Below are 20,711 nucleotides of genomic sequence, written 5' to 3' on the forward strand. Positions count from 1 at the left end.
CCAAAAAACTTGGTTAATTATTTCAAAATGTCCTAATAAATCCTTGAAAAAGAAACAATAAATGACTTTTTCAATTAACTTTTTCAATGTTAGATTCAGTCAACCTTTAATTTCATATTATTGCATTTATATAAAAATAAACAGCACAAAAATGGGAAAAAATGAGCTGAAGAATGATGAGTTTAATGTTTCCTTCTAAATTAAGATGCTTGGCAGGGAGAAAAGGAAAATAAAACACTGACAACAAAAAACAGAAGCCAAGTGTGTTCTGTGAAAACTTCAGGGATACCAGAAATCACCATGACAACAGGATTAGATTAGAGTGGGTTAATGTGATCTGTGATGTGATTAGTTTAGATAATATCTGATTAGATGTGATTAAAACAGATGAGATTACAATTGCATTAGATTTTGATACTGCACCATTGCACTAGTTGACTTTGCTCCTGATGAAGGGTAGACAATTTAAAAACAATGGAATTACATGAAATAAAATCAGTCCTAATCGGTAGAAGGCACACATTCCTCCAGAATCAGTAATTACATTAATTGGTATTAAAGGATGTGCGAGAATTTTCATATCACTTCTTTATTCTTGCGTGTTTAAACATATCGGTAGACAGTTTAGAGTGTAATTTGAGTTTACAGCTGCATATGTAATAAATTATATTTCTGAATTTATTGAAAATCAGCATTAACTAACTTACAACGGTTAGGACGTGCGCTGGATTCGACCCTCTTTTTGGCATAAAGGTTTTTTATTATTATTCCAATCACCCGAGCAACAAATGACATTTGAGCAATTGAGCCACAGGAAAATTCCATAACAATGCTGATTGACTGCTGGCACCACAAGAACACAGTCCTTTAACAGCAAATCACCTAAATTGTGATGTCAAAGACAGCGTACACACACACACATATGTTACATGCATAAATATATTTTAAGAAAATAATTTAAATAAGAAAATAAAATTATATATATATGTATATATATATATATATATATATATATATATATATATATATATATATATATATATATATATATATATATATATATATATATATATATATATAATTTAGGATTGCACCAAAATGAAAATTTTGGTTGATACTGATAACCGATAATTCTTTATATTTGAAAGCCGATAACCGATATATTGCCCGATAAATCTAAAACCAAATGTTAATATAATTTTTAAGAGCCTGATTTCAAAAACAAAAGTCTCACCATTAAAATCCATATCCCAAGCACAATTATAATGTTCTCCCTATGTTCATCCCTAAATATATAATTTAGGGATGCACCAATATGAAAATATTGGTTGATACTGATAGCCGATAATTCTTTATATTTGAAAGCCGATAACCGATATATTGCCCGATAAATCTAAATCCAAATGTTTATGTTAACATTGTAATATTTGTGATTTGTATATATATATACATATATATACTGTATATAAACATGGATTTTCCCCCAGGTGGTGTGGTACAACATCTACCAGCAGGGGTTACATGTGCCATTTTAAAACATTCAAGGAAACACATGGACTATATTCAGCACAATGCTGCAGGCTACTGAAGTCCCTCTGATATTTTGTATAAATAAAAGGACTGGACTTTGCTCGGAGGCCTGTGCGCCATTCCTTTTGTTTCCGTCTCATTACACACACAACACACTCTTTCAGAAAGATCAGGTTTCTTTTCAAAAAAGCATTCAAATCAAACGCACCCCTTCACCAGAACCAGGCACATCTTCCACTGGAAGAATTTCACAGCAGACGTGTCGACCTGAATCCAAACGGATGGCTCACGCCCGTGAGAAGCGAACTACATATTACAGTCTGAGCACATCTGCCGGGCATTTTCAGTCGAAGTCATTACAATTACGGCACACTTCAACGCCTCTGTAAAGAGCTGGATATCCACTTTCCGTGGGTCACTTGAAGTTGCGTCGTCCCCCCTTTCACGCTCAGGTAGGCAGGGGGATAATCTGCATCCGTGACAGAGCTCACCTGCATATGTTAACATGCACAAAATTACACCGAACTCATTCAAGTAGGACAGCAATTGGACGGTGTCACGTTTCGCCGAGCGAGACATACCGATTTCACGACGCAACTTCAACTGAGGTGTTAACAGATAAAGCAATTGTTTGAATATTACAGGCTTAATGTGGTGAAATCCTCAAGGTTTGGACGCTCCTGTAAATAAATGTTGGCACTGTTAAGAATGAGTGTGGGAAATAGAGGAAACTCCTGTGCCAGAAGAGGGGCCGACAGAAGTGTGATATTTGTAAAAAATAAATAAAAAATCGCATCGGCTTTGCCAAACGCCTGTGAAATTAAATCCAGTTTAACAGATCACGTTGCCTTTCAGCTCATTGTCTAGATAGATGTGACAAATTTATCACAATTAGGATTTGGTGGGCAACCCTGTAATTCAGCTCGTCACAGTTCTCCCTTCAGAACGGGCGTAAAATTTCCACAGTGAAGTAGAAGACTAGCCAGGTTTCTATCCAAGGATTTGTTTTGCTTAAAAAAGGTTTAGCGCATCAAAATGTTTACCGATATAGCTGATGGAAATGCAAATTATCGATCATTTTTTAGGCCTACACAAATAAAAAGTTTGGTTACAGCTGCATCCATCTCTGAGAGAGAGAGAAAAGCAGTGATTTGATGTTTTTGGTCTATTAGATGTTATTGAACTCTGAAAGCAGAACGAATAACTATTTTTGGCTTGAATGGTTTGAATTCTCGGACACATCAAACTGCGACTGGCTTGACTGCAAGTTCAAGGCTTGTTAAAGAGTGTTGTTATATGACTATTTAACATACTGTACCAATCTTTTTTTATGGATCCTAAAATTTTGCATTCGGGACAAATGAGCTGCCCTATGTACAAACCCATGGGCTTCGCCGCATAAATGCAGTTACATGTCGTCCTGTCAGTCACCTTTATTTATATAGCGCTTTTTACAATACAGATTGTTTCAAAGCACCAATAAAGTTTGTTTCTAGAAGAAAATAGAATCATAGTCCAAATTAAGTAAGTTCAGTGATGGTTCATTTTTGTTGTAAAAAAGTTATTAGTTAGTTAATTTTTAAATATAGCCGGAGAAAACCGTGATGTCATTGCCTAGCTCAGTTCAGTTCTCATATAATGGTGTCAATGCAAGCAGATCAATAATATTGTTGAATATTAAATGTCCCCAACTAAGCAAGCCGAAAAATACGACAGTGGCAAGGAACCAAAACTCCATCAGGTGACAGAATGGAGAAAAAAACTTGAGAAACCAGGCTCAGTCGGGGGGCCAGTTCCCCTTTCAGAGAACTGTCCCACTTCGCCGTGATCTTCTGATTAATATTTTCCTAATTTAGTAATAGGCCTATTTGTGAAAATAGTATGCGGTAAACTTTACTCACTGCATTTTACAAATATTTGCGATATACGCAAAATGATGTATGGAAACGACTCGAGGGCAGATTTCTTTTGTAAGGGCAGAATGCCGGCTAATTATTGGCCTGTGATGCTGATGCAGGAGCTGGCCAATGGTGAGCCTGCGTTTTGACGTAGAACCCTGAAGCGCTGTACTGCGTTTATTACGCGAATAGCGTAGGAGATCTGACACAGAAGAGAAGAAATTGCTGAATAATTTTTTGAACACAAAAAATATTCTCGTCACTTTATAACATTACGTTTGAACCACTGTAGTCATATGGACTATATTAACGGTGTCTTTACTACCTTTCTGGGCCTTGAAAATTGCAATGATATTGCTGAGGGATCAGAAAGCTCTCGGATTTCATCAAAAATATCTTAATTTGTGTTCCGAAGATGAATGAAGGTCTTATGGGTTTCGAACGTCATGAGGGTGAGTAATTAATGACAGAATTTTCGTTTTTGGGTGAACTGACCCTTTCATAAACATATTAGGTAACTAATATTATCTTGCTAGCCTTCGTTAGCCTGTAAAAACTCACCAATGTGGAGTGCAGCAGTTCAAGTTATCAGTGACTTCACTGGATTTCACTTCAGGATTGTGAGTGTATACTTCACTGGAAATTCAGCAAATAAACACAATTTATATATATATATATATAAAAGATTAAATTATATGGCGCATACCTCTTAAGAAACATAGCGTTTAACAACCCCGGAGCTATTTACACGCCTGTCTGAAAGCTTTATACATGACATTTTATCTATAGACATTTTAAATGCCATTTTTACTTTCAAAACCAAGCATTTTTTCCTCAGACTCATTTCAGATAAAGCTCTAACCACGTATCTGCTCTCAGCAATGGCCGAACGCGTGAATGTAAGACAAGGTGATATCAAAACTGGCCCTCATTAAAACAGGCGGACAGTACTACCGCATGCTGACTAGATGTGTAGAACAAACATGTCTATTAGCAGGAAAGGGGGTGGTGGCACCCTGCCAGGCCTAAATTGCTGCCTGAAAGTGTCTCCTTGCCATATGGGTTTTCCTGTAGTGCTGAATGAGACCCAGCGCAGGTTAAGATGTGTCAGATTTAACTGGGGATTAATTGGTACTGGGAATGGACTGGGCCATCTGTGCTATCAGTCTGTTCGTCTCCCCTCCACCTCCTTACGATCTCGGGGGCCCCTCCACGAACGCCCGTTCACTATAGTTCTCTGAATGGAGCATTGTGTGTGTGTGTGTGTGTGTGTGTGTGTGTGTGTGTGTGTGTGTGTGTGTGTGTGTGTGTGCTTGCCAGTAATAGACTGCTGAAAATCTCGAAATTGATTAGCTGGTATAATCTTTCTTGTGTATGCATTTCACTCTCTCTCTCTTGCTCTCTTTCTCTCTGCAACTGCCTCTGTCAAAAAACATTATGGAAAGTGGCCCTGACATTTTCTCCTGACAGTATAAAAATCAACTCTGTCGCTTCCTTATGTAAAGATCGCCAGAGCTGAACGGATGGGCTCTGAATGTGAATATTCAAAAGGCTCTCTTTTGTACACATTGCATCATTTTATTACATATTTACTTTTAGGTTTTATCAAATCACTTGAGTCATACAGACCAGAGGTTACATTAACATTAATGACAGACTAGGCTGTAAAATTTCCATCATGCTCTTAATCTGTCAAACTTGTTTTAATTAGGGATGCACAATATATCGCCCACCATATCGGTATCGGCCAATGTTCATTTTTAATGTTATTGTTATCGGCCCAATAAGGAAATTGGCCGATATTTTAAAGCCGATAAATGGATTATTTCCTTCAGCTGAGACACTTCAGATGCACACTGTTCGCCATGATGGTTTTGAATTGCTTGAAATCTGATTAAAATCACTTCAAAGAGAAATAAAATACAGTTAAGTGCAACATGCTCAGGCTGTCATATAGGCTACATTAAATCTTAATGAGAACATTATAATTGTGTGCATGGGACATGGCTTTTAATGGTGAGACTTCAGTTTTTGTAATCAGGCTCTCAAAAATTATACAAAAAAATTTGGATTTATGGGCCAATATATCGGTTATCGGCTTTCAAATATGAAGAATTATCGTATCGGGCCAAAATTTTATATCGGTGTATCCCTAGTTTTAATTTCTTTGATTATTATATAGCATGCGTAATTCGATTTGTACATGTAGATTTGAAATCACCTTGACATAGACGGAAATCAACATTTTCAATAAATACAAATGGCTCATAGTCAAAATATAGGCTACAACGGATACAAAGATTTAACTGAAATCATGGACGACTGACAAGTTTACATAAAGAACACTAATATCGCACATAAATAATCAAGCCAAATTGTTAAATAAAAGAAATACACATTACAATAATTTCTAGAATTACTAGGATACCTGGCACCAGTAACACCCTGAATAATTAATACATGTACTATTAATAAATATATTATTTATTTTATTTTAAAAAAGCATTTATATAAAGAAGAATAATAATATAAAGAAGTTTATGAATACATTTTTGGTTAATGCATTCTCTGAGTCGGAAACTAGGGCGCTAGGGTGTTCTGAGTGGTTTCCAAGGTGTAACTGGGGTGTGTTTTGTGAGTCCTGAATGGTTGCTAGGTGCTGATTCAAAACAGCCCACCCAGTCTGTGATATTCTGGACCCTCCCCCCTTCAATGTAAATCTATGGGATTTTCCCACCCTTTTTATCATCTGCCAGATGAAAATTGTAAATATGACCACTTATAATAATGATAGCATTAGGAAACCTCTTGTCATCATGCGTAATTTGGGTCACTAACCTTAAGTATGAGCAATAGCAGCACATATACATACATATTTTATGAAGTATGTTTATTTGAATGCACACAAACTATTGATAAGCTAATCATTATGCAATGTGTGCTAATCACTTAAGTTGTTATATTTAGCCCTCATATGAATTCATGATCAACAGCAGACCTTAACACATGCACAGTCTCATTAGCCATGTAAGTTATGTACGCTTTGAAATTCGTGTTGATTTGCAAATTATTCTGAAAAACACAGCCTTGATGGGCAGCCTGGTTATCTAATGATATGGGTTTATGCAGCATCCAGGCTTTCTGAATGCATTAGCTGCTGGAGTACGATCTGTGGACCGCTCTAAATAAAGGCAGACCGCTGAAATGCTCATAGGCTCTGGAGAGGTGCACAAATAAAATAAATTCAGATCATAATCAAGAATAGCCACCCACAGTCTCTGGCGGAGATCGTAATTCACCTTAAAAACTCTGAGATGGGAAAACCCGTCCACCGAGCACAGCGAGGTTTTCTAAATGATAATATGAGTGATTGTATAATTTAGTGTTTATTGTCTTATGCCAGAACCTAATAACCTGCAGAGAATTCATCCTAAGGCTCAGGGCTATACAATCCAAAAGAAACAGCAAAATGTGTTTATATTATATTAAATAAATCATAATAAGTCCATTTGAACCAAAAAGGGGGGCATTACTGTCTGCTCATTTTAATAAACATTTTTTGACTCATGAAACAGACAAATGAGTCCATGAGTGTTGCATCTGGATCTGGGGATCTGCAAATTATGTCCTGCATTTTTAATCCACTTCTGTGTAAAAAATGTTTTCATTTTTAGCAGTCTAATTAAATACTGGGGCTGCATCCAAATTCGCATACTTGAGTCAAAAGTAGTATGTGCAAATTCACAGTACTCATAAGAGTAGGCAGAAAGCACCCGGATGACCTACTATTTCCGGCGAGATTCTGAAGTGTGCAGACAATGGACACTTTACTATCCCATGAGGCCACGGGAGAGGATTTGTGAATGGCAGTGGAGCAACGCAACTGACACTGGTAGGTCACATGATAATGACAACATGGCAAATGTAGTCCATTCATACTAAACACACTCATGCTATATAGAACATACTTTTTTAGCAGTAGCAAAGTAAGAACTTCAAAATCAGTACCTAGTCAAGAGACTATCACTGCTGGCATTACTTAAAGTTCATTGGTCACACTGGAATGGAAGACATTCAGATCCAGAATAGCATGCCAGCATACAAATTACAACTTCAACCATAAGAGATATGGCAGAAATACACATTTTGCTCAGTGTAGTATATACTGCAGCAATAGTAAGAATAGTCTAGTATACTATTCCTAATAAAACAAAAACTTTCATTATAAATAAACCTTTATGCAAGCAACATACAAATTGCAAAAATGTCCTTATATTATTGTAGATGTATATTTTTAGAGCACTCTTTACGGCGCGCAACAGACTGTATCATTTACAGCTCAGGTCATGTTTATTGGCTTATACTGTATTGTCTCTGCACAAAAAGCTAACTTCACCTTTAGTGTACTGCTTTTTCACTCTTTTTGTTCCTTTTCAAAGGTATATCCGCTCCCAGGGGTTTAAAGATCACAGTTATTGAACCTACATCTGAAAACCAAATGTCTCAAAGTCATTTTGAGTGGGAAAATTTCATCCGCCCCTCAAGATTGTCATGTGTAGGGTTATATGATTACAGCTATTAAAATCTATGCAATACAGTTTCCCCGAATCCCTCCAACCCACGCGGTTCATGGGCAGGTCTCAGAGTTAACCATCGAGAATTAGATTGCAAATGTGGAATCAAGGTATAGAATATGCTTTGTATACTGGCTTAAAGGGATATTTCAGCCAGAAACGGAAATTCTGTCATAATTTCTCTCATAGCATTTTAAAATGCTATGATTTTAATTAATCTGCAGAACAGAGACAAGGAGTTTAGAATGTTTAGAGTACTCTTTGCATGCAATAAAAGCTGTTAAGCTCAGAAAAAATGAAAAATAGCAGTTTCATAAAAGTATTCCATAAAACGTGTACACGCACTATATTCTACATTTATGAAGTCATACAATTGCTTTCTGGGAGGAACAGGGCGAAATTTAAGTCGTTGTTCAATGTCAATCTCATTTACCTCTTAGGTCTTTTATTTAGCAAATATGCATTAAATTTGACAAATGTAACCCTGGACCACAAAACCAGTCATATGGGTCAAATTGAGATGTATACATCATATGAAAGCTGAATAAATAAGCTTTTCATTGATGTATGGTTAGTTAGGATAGGATAATATTTGGCCAAGATACAACTATCTGAAATTCTGGAATCTGAGGGAACATTGAGAAAATCGCCTTTAAAGTTGTCCATTTATGTTCGCGATTGTGCTGTATTCACTCACAAAAATAAATGTTTTATATATTTACGGTAGGAAATTTACAAAATATCTTCATGGAACATGATCTTTACTTAATATCCTAATGATTTTTGGCATAAAAGAAAAATCGATAATAATGACCCATGCAATGTATTGTTGGCTATTTGTGGTCCAGGGTCACATTACATTGTAACAAAAAAAAAAAGATTTCAACTATTTTTAACTTTCTATTCATCGCAAAAAATGTAAATAAAGCATCTAACTGTTTCCAAAATTGATTTCTTGAGCAGCAAATCAGCATATTAGAATGATTTCTGAAGGATCATGTGACACTGAAGACTGGAGTAATGATGCTGAAAATTCAGCTTTGCATCACAGGAATAAATTACATTTTAAAATTCAAATTGATTAACAGTTTTCTTTATTTTTGACCAAATAAATGCAGCCTTGGTGAGACTTATTTCAAAAACATTTTAAAAAAAGAGACCAACCACAAACTTTTAAATTATAATTAAATTTACCAAAAATTTTGAATATTGTATATATTGGTTATACAAATTTTATCCTTTTACAAACATTATGGGAACTTTACTTTTGAACGTTCTCTATCCATTCTGAAACAAGTAGCAGAATTAAAAAAAAAATGTTAGATTAACATCCAACAAAAAAAAAAGTTGCATGAACCATGTGTAAATAATGCTGTTGTGCTAATGTTTTGAGAACATTATTAAAGACCAGAATATTTTGAACAAACAATCTATTAACGTTACTGAAGTAATGTTTGTTCATAACTTTGAAAGAACATTAGCCAAAGTTTTGAGAATATTTGCTGTTAGCAGGGGAGAAGTCATTGCAAGAGGGAAGGGAAGTTCATCTGATTTTAAGATTATGGGTGAGAACGAGGATGCACGAATACGAAATGAGAAGCACCCTATGAGGGCAAACGAATTTAAATAATACTAATAATTTGCACGGATAAATCATTTCTAATAAATACAGCAATATTCCATTTCTCATAAGATTTGTCAATTTATTTCCAGCCGACTAAAGCATGCTCCCTCGGTTCCCTGACGCTCTCCTCACTAAGTGGCTCCATCGTGGACGTGTTTACCCAGAGGATAGCTTTGTCTGTGCTAATAGATGCTGTGTTATAAGTAGATGACCAGCTCAGTGTGTCGTGTCCTACTGGCTGCCCGTGAGCTTTCTAATCCAGGGAAATGTGGGGGTCTGGCCTGATCTCTATTCAACGTGGCACGGCAAAGGTCGCTTTCGTACAAGCCGCCCGTGTGAGCTTTCAGAAACGGCTTACGATGCTTCGGAAAGGAAATTGAAAAAGTGCTGTAATCCTCCCACCCCTCTGTGCTCCAAACACACTTACGTCGACATACGCACACTTATGATGGTGAAAAACCAATACACACACCTCTCAAACACACTATGATTAAACGAGGTTCTAATCCCTCGCAACTGCTGTCACCTTTGGAGTCCGAAGTTTGAGATTGTTCGGAGATCTCTTGCTGTTGCTGTTCCTGTTTACCATTAGATCCTCTGTTTCCTTTGTCTTTCTCTCTCTTTAGTAGACTGTACTCCAAACAGCCTGTTGGTGGCTGATGCCAGCTCATGCTCGCCAGGCCCAGGGTACCGTCTCAAACGCTAATCCGTGTGGATGTACCTATTTACCCCCTCCTCAGCGAGCGAAGCCTCCCCACCTGCCATAATAAACACTGACAAATTACATTTGTTAAGAATTCAAACAGCTCATTTCACCCCGGTGTCGGGTTGAGCCAGCTTTCGTCGCGCTCTAATGACACCAGACTCCTTTGCGAGGGAACTTGGACTAAAACACAACAAATTACAACATGACATAAAATCATTTCTAACAGGGCTGTTTTGTTCCACTCTTAAAGGTGAGCGTGAGGGTAATACGATTCATCAAGACGCTATCCTTCTGTTAGAAAAGCTAGAGAGCCGTCTAGTGCCACTATGGGCAAGATGCTTTCTCAAGCGTTTTATCACTAGAGGTCACCAGGTCGCTGTAGGGTTGCCCACAGCTGGATGCGGTGCTACTTTAGTAATGTTTTTATTAATGTTTTTAATTTCAATGAACTCTTTCCCCACTAGCGTTTTTTTTTTTTTTATAGTTGCCAGCCAATGGCGGCATTTTTTACCATTTTTATAAAACTTTCATGGCCTCCAGAATATTTTGTATGAAACATACAATATATCAAAAGAAAGAACAGCCTCGGCTTAAAAAAAAAAAAGAATGCATGAGTCTAGAATAAAAGTTTTTTTGAATTAACACTTGAATGTAGGTAAGTTTTATAAATATTAGTTAAATATTATCCCTTTTAGCCCAAATTATCCCTTACCTGAGCTGAACCAGCCCTACAAACGTCTCTGTCACGTAAGCAAATAGAACAAATAAGATGTCATTTTATTTTGACATGGAATGAGCTTCCTTGCTGCTAAAAATTAACATTATTGAAAGACATGCCCATGTTAAAAAAAGTTTATTTTACAAATTTTCCATTTAAATGCTCTAAAATGGCTAAAACAAGATGAATTGACTTGAGAAGCAGCATCGCATATTGAGATTATTTTCAGAAGGTCTTAAAGACCTGTATTTTGAATGCATTTAAAGATTTTTTCAAGAAATTCATTTTCTGTGCTTTACAGACCTTTAGCGTTTTATTGCACTTTACTAAATGGGAAGTTTGAACAAATCCAACTTTCTAAGGTAAATGGACAAATCAAATGTTTGGGTTCAAATTTTTATTGTCCAAAATTTCCATTCATCAGAAGAAGAAATAAAAAAAATCACAGGAACAACATAGGAATAAATTACATTTTAGAATAAAATAAAACTTCCTTTAATTTGTAATAATATTTCACAAATTACAGTTTTACTGTATTTTTGATCAAATAAATGCAGCCTTGGTGAGAGACTTCTTTCAAAAGAATTCACTGACCTCAAACTTTTGAACGATAGTGTATATACGAAGCAATATAAAGAATTGATATACTACATTTATAATCAGCATTTTTGCATTTGGTTAAGGACACATAATATGCTACCTTAATGTTGCTTCTTTTATAAATGAATTAGTGCCATTATGCAATGAAAAAAAGAAGGGGAAAAAAAGCTATATCTTTCCTCTCCATGTCCATCAGCAAAACATTTATGCAAATAATTGCACTTTAAGAAATCGACTAGTACAAAGGCAACAGACGTTACTAAATATGTGTGTGTCAGAGTTTGAGAGCTTTTCTCGACTGCTTCTAAAGGACCAGAAACCAGATCCAGCAGAGATGTGTTATCCTCTGCGCATTTAACAATGTTTGTTCAAAACGAGCTTGTTACTTAGATTATTGTAGAAGTGTAAAATAAATGTCTGAGAGGCCGCAGAGGCGCCCAACACAGGGATAATGAAAGCTCTTGCAATCTGCTTGATGCTTAATCAAGCTCACACACACATGCTACTACTCTACATTAATATCTGGCCACTGCAGAAATCATGCAGAAATTCAGAGAATATGCAGGAACAAATTGCTAACTTCACACTAACTCCACATGGCAAAGAGAGAGTGATTGGAATATTGCATAAAACATTTGCGGATAAAGCAACGTTTCCATTCCATGTGTTCAAGAGAACAAAATGATTGTGAGAAAGGGGCGGGGTTTAAGCAGACTAAATGATTGGAGAAGTCTGGCATACATCACCAGAGAGGAGACATTATATCAGAAGATCAAGTTATGACATTAAAGAGCTGCAGAATCAGTGGCATTTCTGTGGTGGAAATATGTGAAACGGTTCAGGATTGGGCGCCTGCATTGGCAACCTGTAGGTGGAAAAGTGGCATGAGAGGTTAATGCTGTCGAGCAGAGAGAGAAAGAGAGAGAGAGCAACTTTCTGATTGGCTGAGTCTGCACACAGTGAAATGAAGCCACTCTGATTGGTTTGTCATTGATTGTTTCAGTGGCCTTCTGATGCATGATGGGAGGGCACTGACCCTTCTGACAGACATCATCTATCAGTATTAGCGAGCAAAGGGCAGGATGAACCCAACGAGGAGCTCGACAACGTTATGTCCAACCAAAGGATTCACACTCTCACACACACACATTTGAGTTTCCAGAAGGTGCTGAGACCCTTAACACAGATGTTGAATTCTCTCTCATGCTTAAAGGGATAGTTCACCCAAAAACGACAATTCTGTCATCATTTACTCACCCTCATGAGTTTCTTTTCTTCTGTAGAACACAAAAGAAGACACTTTGAAAAAAAGGTGAGGTGCAAACAACATTGGACACCACTGAATTTCATTGTGACAAATAAAAACGTAAGATATTTTACTGGAAACCAAGGCTGTGTTCGAAATCGCCACATATACCCTTAAATAGGCCACTAAATAGGACCCTAGTGGATGCTATTGATAGCACTCATTCAATCCCACAATGCACCACAAAAACGAGTGTATAAGCGATGTGCGCTCAACGTCTAGACTAGAGAATACCCATAATGCACTGTGTGACAACTCTTCTGGCGCACTCATTGTCCGAATTCACTCACTCGCTATAATTCACTCTATCAAATGGACGATATTAGTGGAGTAATGTAGGGAATAGTGTGATTGAGTGTATAGAGGCGATTTTGAGACTTTTTTTATTGAGGGCTGCAGTGTTCGTTGGAAAACATACATAACTGTTTTATTTCAATAGAGAAGACCTTATAGAAAACATCTGACAAAAGAATGTGACATTTATGCTAATGGGTCAGTAGTGTTTGTTAATGCTTTTGAAAGAAGTTTCTTATGCTCAAGGCTGCATTTATATGATCGACTAAAGAGTAAAACTTTATAACAACGCTACCAAGCTTTACCACACTAACCAGTCCTTTTCCTCTTTATGAACCTTAGTGAGTCAATCTGGCTCTTTTCTGTCAAAGTCTTTTTGACTTCTACATCTGTAAACCGTTTTTCTGCTCACTTGCACTCTCTCGCAGATCTGATCACGCCTGTACTCTGTCCCCTCGGAGCCTGATCTCAGCTGCACGCTCTGGGAATTACAGGGTCAAGATTTCTGGCCTTAATGCAACAGACCCAGGGCTGAGCTTGGCCATGCAAGGGCACGGTGCCAAACAAACAGAGGCCACTGCGTGTGTCAGCCAAGAAACAGAGAAAGCGCAACGCAGAGAGAGGAAACACCACAACTCAATACAATTCAAGAGCCAAGAAACATGTTTGTTGTGGCAAAATCTGAAAAAGCAAAGAACACTTAAAGGGATAGTGCACCCACAAATGAAAATTCTGTCATTAATTACTCACCCTCATGTCGTTCTAAACCCGTTCGACTTTCGTTCATCTTCAGAACACTAATGAAGATCTTTTTGATGAAATCTGAGAGATTTCTGTCCCTCCATTGACAGCTACGCAACTACCACTTTGACGCTTCAAAAAGTTCATTGTAAAACTAATCTATATGAATTGAGCGGTTTAGTTCGAATTTTCAGAAGAGACTCGATCGCTTTATATGATGAACAGATTGGATTTAGGCTTTTATTCACATATAAACATTCATCAACTCACACATCAGTTGTGGTAAACGGAAGCTCAAGCATGTTCACTTGACATGCGAGAACCAATAAAGTTCATTCTTGTGTTACGCAGCACGTTTGAGCTTCCGCAAGAGGTTTGTTCTCACACATCTAGCAGGTTTTTATTGGTTTATATGTGATTAAAATCCTACATTCAATCAGTTCATCATATAAAGCAATCGAATCTCTTCAGAAAATTTGGACTAAACCGCTTGATTCATATGGATTCATTTTACGATCTCTTTATTAACTACTTGAAGAGTCATAGTTGCGTGGACTGTCCTCAATGGAGGGACAGAAATCTCTCAGATTTCATTAAAAATGTCTTCATTTGTGTTCCGGCAGAAGATCAACGAAAGTCTTACGGGTTTGGGACGATTTGAAGGTGAGTAAATGATGACAGAATTTTCCTTTTTTGGTGAGCTGACTCTTTAAATAATCCGAAACACAATCGAATCAAAGAAATTGAACCTTTTAAGAAGTTGCAAAGAGTGTGGTTGATAAGAGTACAAATCAAAACCAAAGCAAAAGGGACAAATAAAGAAATGCGTATTTGAAAAGCTTAATCATATTGCTAATGACAGCTCGGTTAATTCGCTGACAGAAGACCCCATCACTTCATGCAAGAGTGGAGGAAGGCAGAAATAAACATTTCTACAGGCTTATACACAGTCTGACAGTAAGTGTTATTTAAAGAAGCCCAATTAAGCATAATTCAGTGCATAATGTGTCTATCTACTCTCATTAATTTGAGTTTATATTTAAAGGGACTTATGATCAGATGTGACACATTCACCCACGCAAAGAGAAAGCGGTCTCTTTGCTGAAGGGCAACGGTGTCCTCTTGTGGCTCATGAGCAACACTACAGCTCAAAGAAATGAGTTGCATCCTGCACTAAAAGTCCTGAATATGCATTATTCAAAAATTTATTTTTACATAAAAGTGCAGAGAAGAAACCGCTTTATTCATAATTTGAGGTTAAAATGCAATCTGACCATGGCATATGTCATTCAGAAGAATGTGGCAAAATACTGTAGTGTTTGATTTGACACAAATTTCAACAATAAAATATATTGCATCTAATCCTCATTAAGCAAATGCAGGTGTTTGTCTCGTTACAACCTGCCTCGACTGAGTGAATACAAGACATCTGCACAACTTTGATACATATTTCATGAGTGCACAGGGTGCATGCTAATGAGCTACTGTAATCTGGCTGTTTTTGTAATTAAGAAACCGTAATGATAATTTGACAAGGCCAGGGGACTGACTTGTAAGTGCACTAAACTGCACACTACCAGTATAAAAAACACAGTGAGACTCCAAACTCCACAGAAATGCTATTATACTTCTCAATATTTCTACATTATTCAAGAAATGGCTTTAAAATACATACAGTTGTGAGAAGAAATTTGTAAACCCTTCAAATTGCACCTTAGAAGACATGTTTTAACCTAAACAATGCTTTTTAAAGCATAATTCAGTCTATAATCAGGCAGACCAAGGCAATTCAGCACCATCACATTCTCTCTGGAAGCAAATTTGCTTTTTAAACCATTTTTACTGAAAAAATGTGCTGCTTGTACTTATTGAATTACTACTAGTGGCTCCAAAAGTGTTTGCACACTTAAAATGTATGGATTTTAATTTAACATCAAACCACATTTTTCATTTTTTTTTTTTTTAAATACATTTATTTTCTTCTTTTAAATAAATACATTTATTTGAATTAGTTTGTGTCATTTATTTTAAAGAAAGATAGCACAAGCACATTATAAAACTGGGTAAAAGTGAAAGTCTCAAGCATTATTTGTTTGCAGCAGTGTTATTTTAGTATCATAGAGATCATTATAATTTTTATTATTAGTGTTTTTGTCATTTCTAATAGTTTTTTCTGTATCTATATGGTTTTATTAGTTTTTATTTCAGTTTTAGCACATCATATTTAACTAAATGGAACATAAAATTAGGTTTAAGTTTTTTTTATATTTTGTTTTACTTCGAGTAACAATTTTTAAAAAAAATTTTTTATGGTTTTAGTTTTACCATGTTGTTACCTAATGCAATTTTAGGCATAATTTAAGGGTGTCCATAATTGTATATTTAAAGGCCATTACTGCAGAAATCTAGATGATTAGTTTTTCTCACAACTTTGTTTAAAATACTTTATTCATTATGATGTTTTTAATGAGAAAAAAGCTAATAACCTAACTAATGAAGCCATGCAGAGAACTTGATGTAAATAAAATACTAACTTTAAAACCGTAATCACTTCTCAAGTGTTTCTAAAAAAAAAACCACACACTTAATAAAGCACAATAATCCACCCACACCATTTTAAAGGCCATCCATCTACAGTCATTTCACAGAGAACAGCAGAAATCTACACTCAAAAGTTAAAAGTTTTCATTCTGCTTCGATGTAGAGCTGAGAAAATGAGTTGAACCTTATCAGAAAAGGTTGGTTTTGAGTTTAAAATCGTTCTGGGAAGCCAAACATCCAGAATCCCACCTACTGACGTGCCGCAGGGCGTCCGTTCATGTACTTTATCGTCTGATTACAGTAATCTCGCCACAGCCTGTGTCTCTCACACACACTGTTATTATTTAAGACCTGCGGAGATAATAGCAGCCGTGCTCGGAAATGGCTATGTGTACATCTTTCCTCCCGGGGGCCACTGGGGCTCCTAACCTGAGGGAGCAGGAGTGTCTTTCCTCCTTCTCTATTGTGCTGTTTGTCTTCGATGGTCTATCTCTCTGTCTATCTGACTGGGTCCCTGTTGAATAGGGTCAGAGGTTCCTTCAGCCTTTATCATTTATCACAGCCACAGAGCTGATATCTGGGAATTGGGGGGAGGGGTGTCAATCTCACGTTTCCTTTTCCTGAGAAAACACCGGCTCTCGTCCCCTCCCGTGGCCCTCAAAATCCAGTCCAATCCAGCAGGTCAGGAGCGGATTTATCCCGCTAATGAATCCAACCTGAGCCCACAAACACAGGTAGCCTCTCAGGTCACCAGCCAGTAATTGGATAAAAGATCATCATCAAAAGCTATTACCACTCATGGCCAGATAGGAGCACCATGGTCGGCCATTACAATGAGACGGGTATAATTAATCCACTGTGCTCTTCAGACACCCAAAAGAGCTCATTTTAATTCAACATCAAGGAATAGTTCAACTAAAACACGCAGGAAGCTTAAAAAAAAAAAGAGAGAGAAGGATGTGTGCGATTAGACGTATGGTCATGTGAAGATCAGTGGAAAAGAAACTTTATTGGAGGGTTTTTATATGGCATTTCTTTTCTTTCTCCACACTTTAAACTGGAAAATGTAATTATATATGCAAAATATATATGCAAATTAATGTGTGAATCAAATATTTTCATTGAATCACTGATTCAGTTCACACAACCTGTCTGAATGATTCGTTCATTAATCGGACTGATTCTATTGTCGAATTCAACTCATTGACTCATCGAATTCAAAAGTAGTTTAAAACGACATTAGAGTGAGTAAACAATGACAGAATTTTAACTAGTAGTTTAAAGGAGAACTCCGGTCAATTTTAACATTGAGCTTATTTTTTTGTAAATTTGGAGTGCTGTCAATACAGAGAACAACGACAAAAATCGGTGTTGCCTACACCGTGTTATCCTCTTTTTAAAATTTGCACCCTGTTGACTTAAATGGGGCAAGTTTTAAACCAGCTTTTAGCCTCTTAACATCCTTGATGTGTCATTACAAGTGCACAGCTAATGTGAGTGATTCCTTCAGAGTGATCACGGGTGAATCTGACTGCAGTAGATGTGAAAAGTATTAATAAAAATGATGTTATTTCAGCCAGCGCACATACCTGTATTTTCTTCCTGTTTTCGGTCGAAGTCCATAGTAATCGATTGTCGAGTTCACGCGCGTGATCATAGGTAACTAAACCTATGCGTGTGAACTCAACAATCGATTACTATGGGCTTCGACCGAAAACAGGATGTAATTACAGGTATGTGCGCTGGCTGAAATAACATCATTTTTATTAATATCTTTCACATCTACTGAAGTCAGATTCACCCGTGATCACTCTGAAGGAATCACTCACATTAGCTGGGCACTTGTAATGACACATCAAAGATGTTAAGAGGCTAAAAGCTGGTTTAAAACTTGCCCCATTGAAGTCAACAGGGTGCAAATATTAAAAAGAGGATAACACAGTGTAGGCAACACCGATTTTTGACGTTGTTCTCTGTATTGACAGCACTCCAAATGTACAAAAAAAAATGAGCTCAATGTTAAAATTGACCGGAGTTCTCCTTTAAGCCCGATGACAGGCGGTCAAATCAAATAACTATAACATCCATAATCTTCATCTCAGTTTCAGAAACGTTCACTCGCACAAAATCATAAAGCAGTGGGGCTCCAAACGTCTGGTTACATTTGATTACTTCAACAACTAATCTAAGAAATAATTAGTGTAGGTGAGGAGTATGTTTTGGGTCATGAGCAAAGCCAATCAGACAGGATGAACATCCATCCAATCGTGATGAGACAGAAAATGAGGTGACGATGGCGCAAACAATCGAAACAATTATTCTACAGCTGCTGATATTCCATCTTTTCTGAGCGCGATAAGAAGCCCCAAGGGTGGGTTTATTGATCTGGGTGGAGTGTGAGATGTCTGATCATTGCAATAGTCATTATGCATGGGCTGGTTTTCCCCCTGCACTTATTAAGCTGCTTCGTTTTCTACCTGTTTCCATCAGAGCTCATTAAAAAACAATGCAGAAGGCCTGCCTATCTCAGCGTGCTGGTTGACTGCACTATAAAAGTCAAGAACTCATCACTTCCAGTGCTGCGATAAGCCCACGGCACAAATTGAAACCGCTTTGATTAGGCCTTGTGGAAGGCTCTCTCTCTCTCTCTCTCTCTCTTTTTCCAGTGGGCTGCGTATCAAATCTCCCCTGAGGGTCGTCTGAGATGGATCCGTGCCAATCCTTTGGCCACAAACTACTCGGGTCCTTTCAGAACATGACCTGTGGTGCACACATAAACTAACAGTGTGAGGTCCAGTCGTGGCGCCTAATGTATTCAAAAGCCCTCTGGCGGTGTGCTGTGTGCATAAATTATCTGAGGTGAGGAAGTCAGACTGGATGTTGAATGTTGACGTCTTTGGATTTCTGCAGCCTAAGGGCTGCTCGGACTGACTTGATGTTGTAAACGCCTTAAAGACCTCCCAAACTTTCTCGTGTCAAGGATGAATTTCTCTTTTCTAATTCTGGGGCCTTGCTTTTCCTTGTTGCATGGAACTGCACGTATTTGGCTAGAGGAAATTGACAAATTTTGGGCAAAGTAGATAAGAAAAAATAAGTCACAGAGTTAAAGCCTTCACAATCACACCGCTATAAGCACCATAAGTATTGTTTTGCTACACACTTCAAATACAAGATGTTAACAGACGAAATAGTAAGTGTGTGTGTGTGTGTGTGTGTGTGTGTGTGTGTGTGTGTGTGTGTGTGTGTGTGTGTGTGTGTGTGTGTGTGTGTGTGTGTGTGTGTGTGTGTGTGTGTGTGTGTGCGCCGAAGGGGTTATTTGTTTTTAATATTTTTTATATTTTGTTGGTTCTCTCTTGTTTTTGCACGTGTAGGCCTATATAATTTCTTTGTAAGACATCCTGGCCAAAAAATTATGTCCGCACAATTTGGCATTGCGATATCCCAAATAAAACTATTAACTCCACAATATGCTTGTTACAAGATGTACATTTTTCTATGCCAGACATTACTTTTGGCCACTACAGTTTATTAAGTTGATCCATTTCGTTTTAATCTGCTTTGGAACAATTTAAATAAGCTCTAAATAAATTAGAATTGAATAAATTATACCTACTTTCAGCAGAGATACTATTTGGGATTTATTGTTATTTTGACAAGGTATATTATTACTTTTGAAAGGTATTATTGCTGCCAACTTGAAAATGTACAATTAATTTTCCTGAAATTCTTGAAATAAACATTGCTTTTTTAATTTCAATGAATATTTTGACTACTGAAACCTTTACTGAGAACTGTAATTGAAAAAAAAAAAACCCTGATGTATAATATAACTGCAAAACAAAATGCATGATGTGTGCAGAATAAACTCACACTGATTGTACAAAATGGTAGTGGGGTGTCATAAAATTGTCTCCATGGTTACTACATTTTACTTTCAAATAAAACTCTTAAGTGCAGTAAAGCTTCCTATGGGACTCTTGTCTTCCTGTTGTAGGCCCCAGACTGACAGCCCTTAAACACTCTGCGTGCATTCATTTTGTTTTAACATAATGCTCTTTTCTTTATTATTATCATGTAGAGGAGCACAATTACCTATTCAGTGTGTGTGTGTTTTTTTACTGATGTGTGTTTACGGTAAAGTGTGTGGGAGAAGTGGTCCAGATGCAAATCATGCATGGG

Source organism: Scardinius erythrophthalmus (assembly GCF_964197995.2).
Source record: "Scardinius erythrophthalmus genome assembly, chromosome: 22".
NCBI classification, from domain to species: domain Eukaryota; kingdom Metazoa; phylum Chordata; class Actinopteri; order Cypriniformes; family Leuciscidae; genus Scardinius; species Scardinius erythrophthalmus.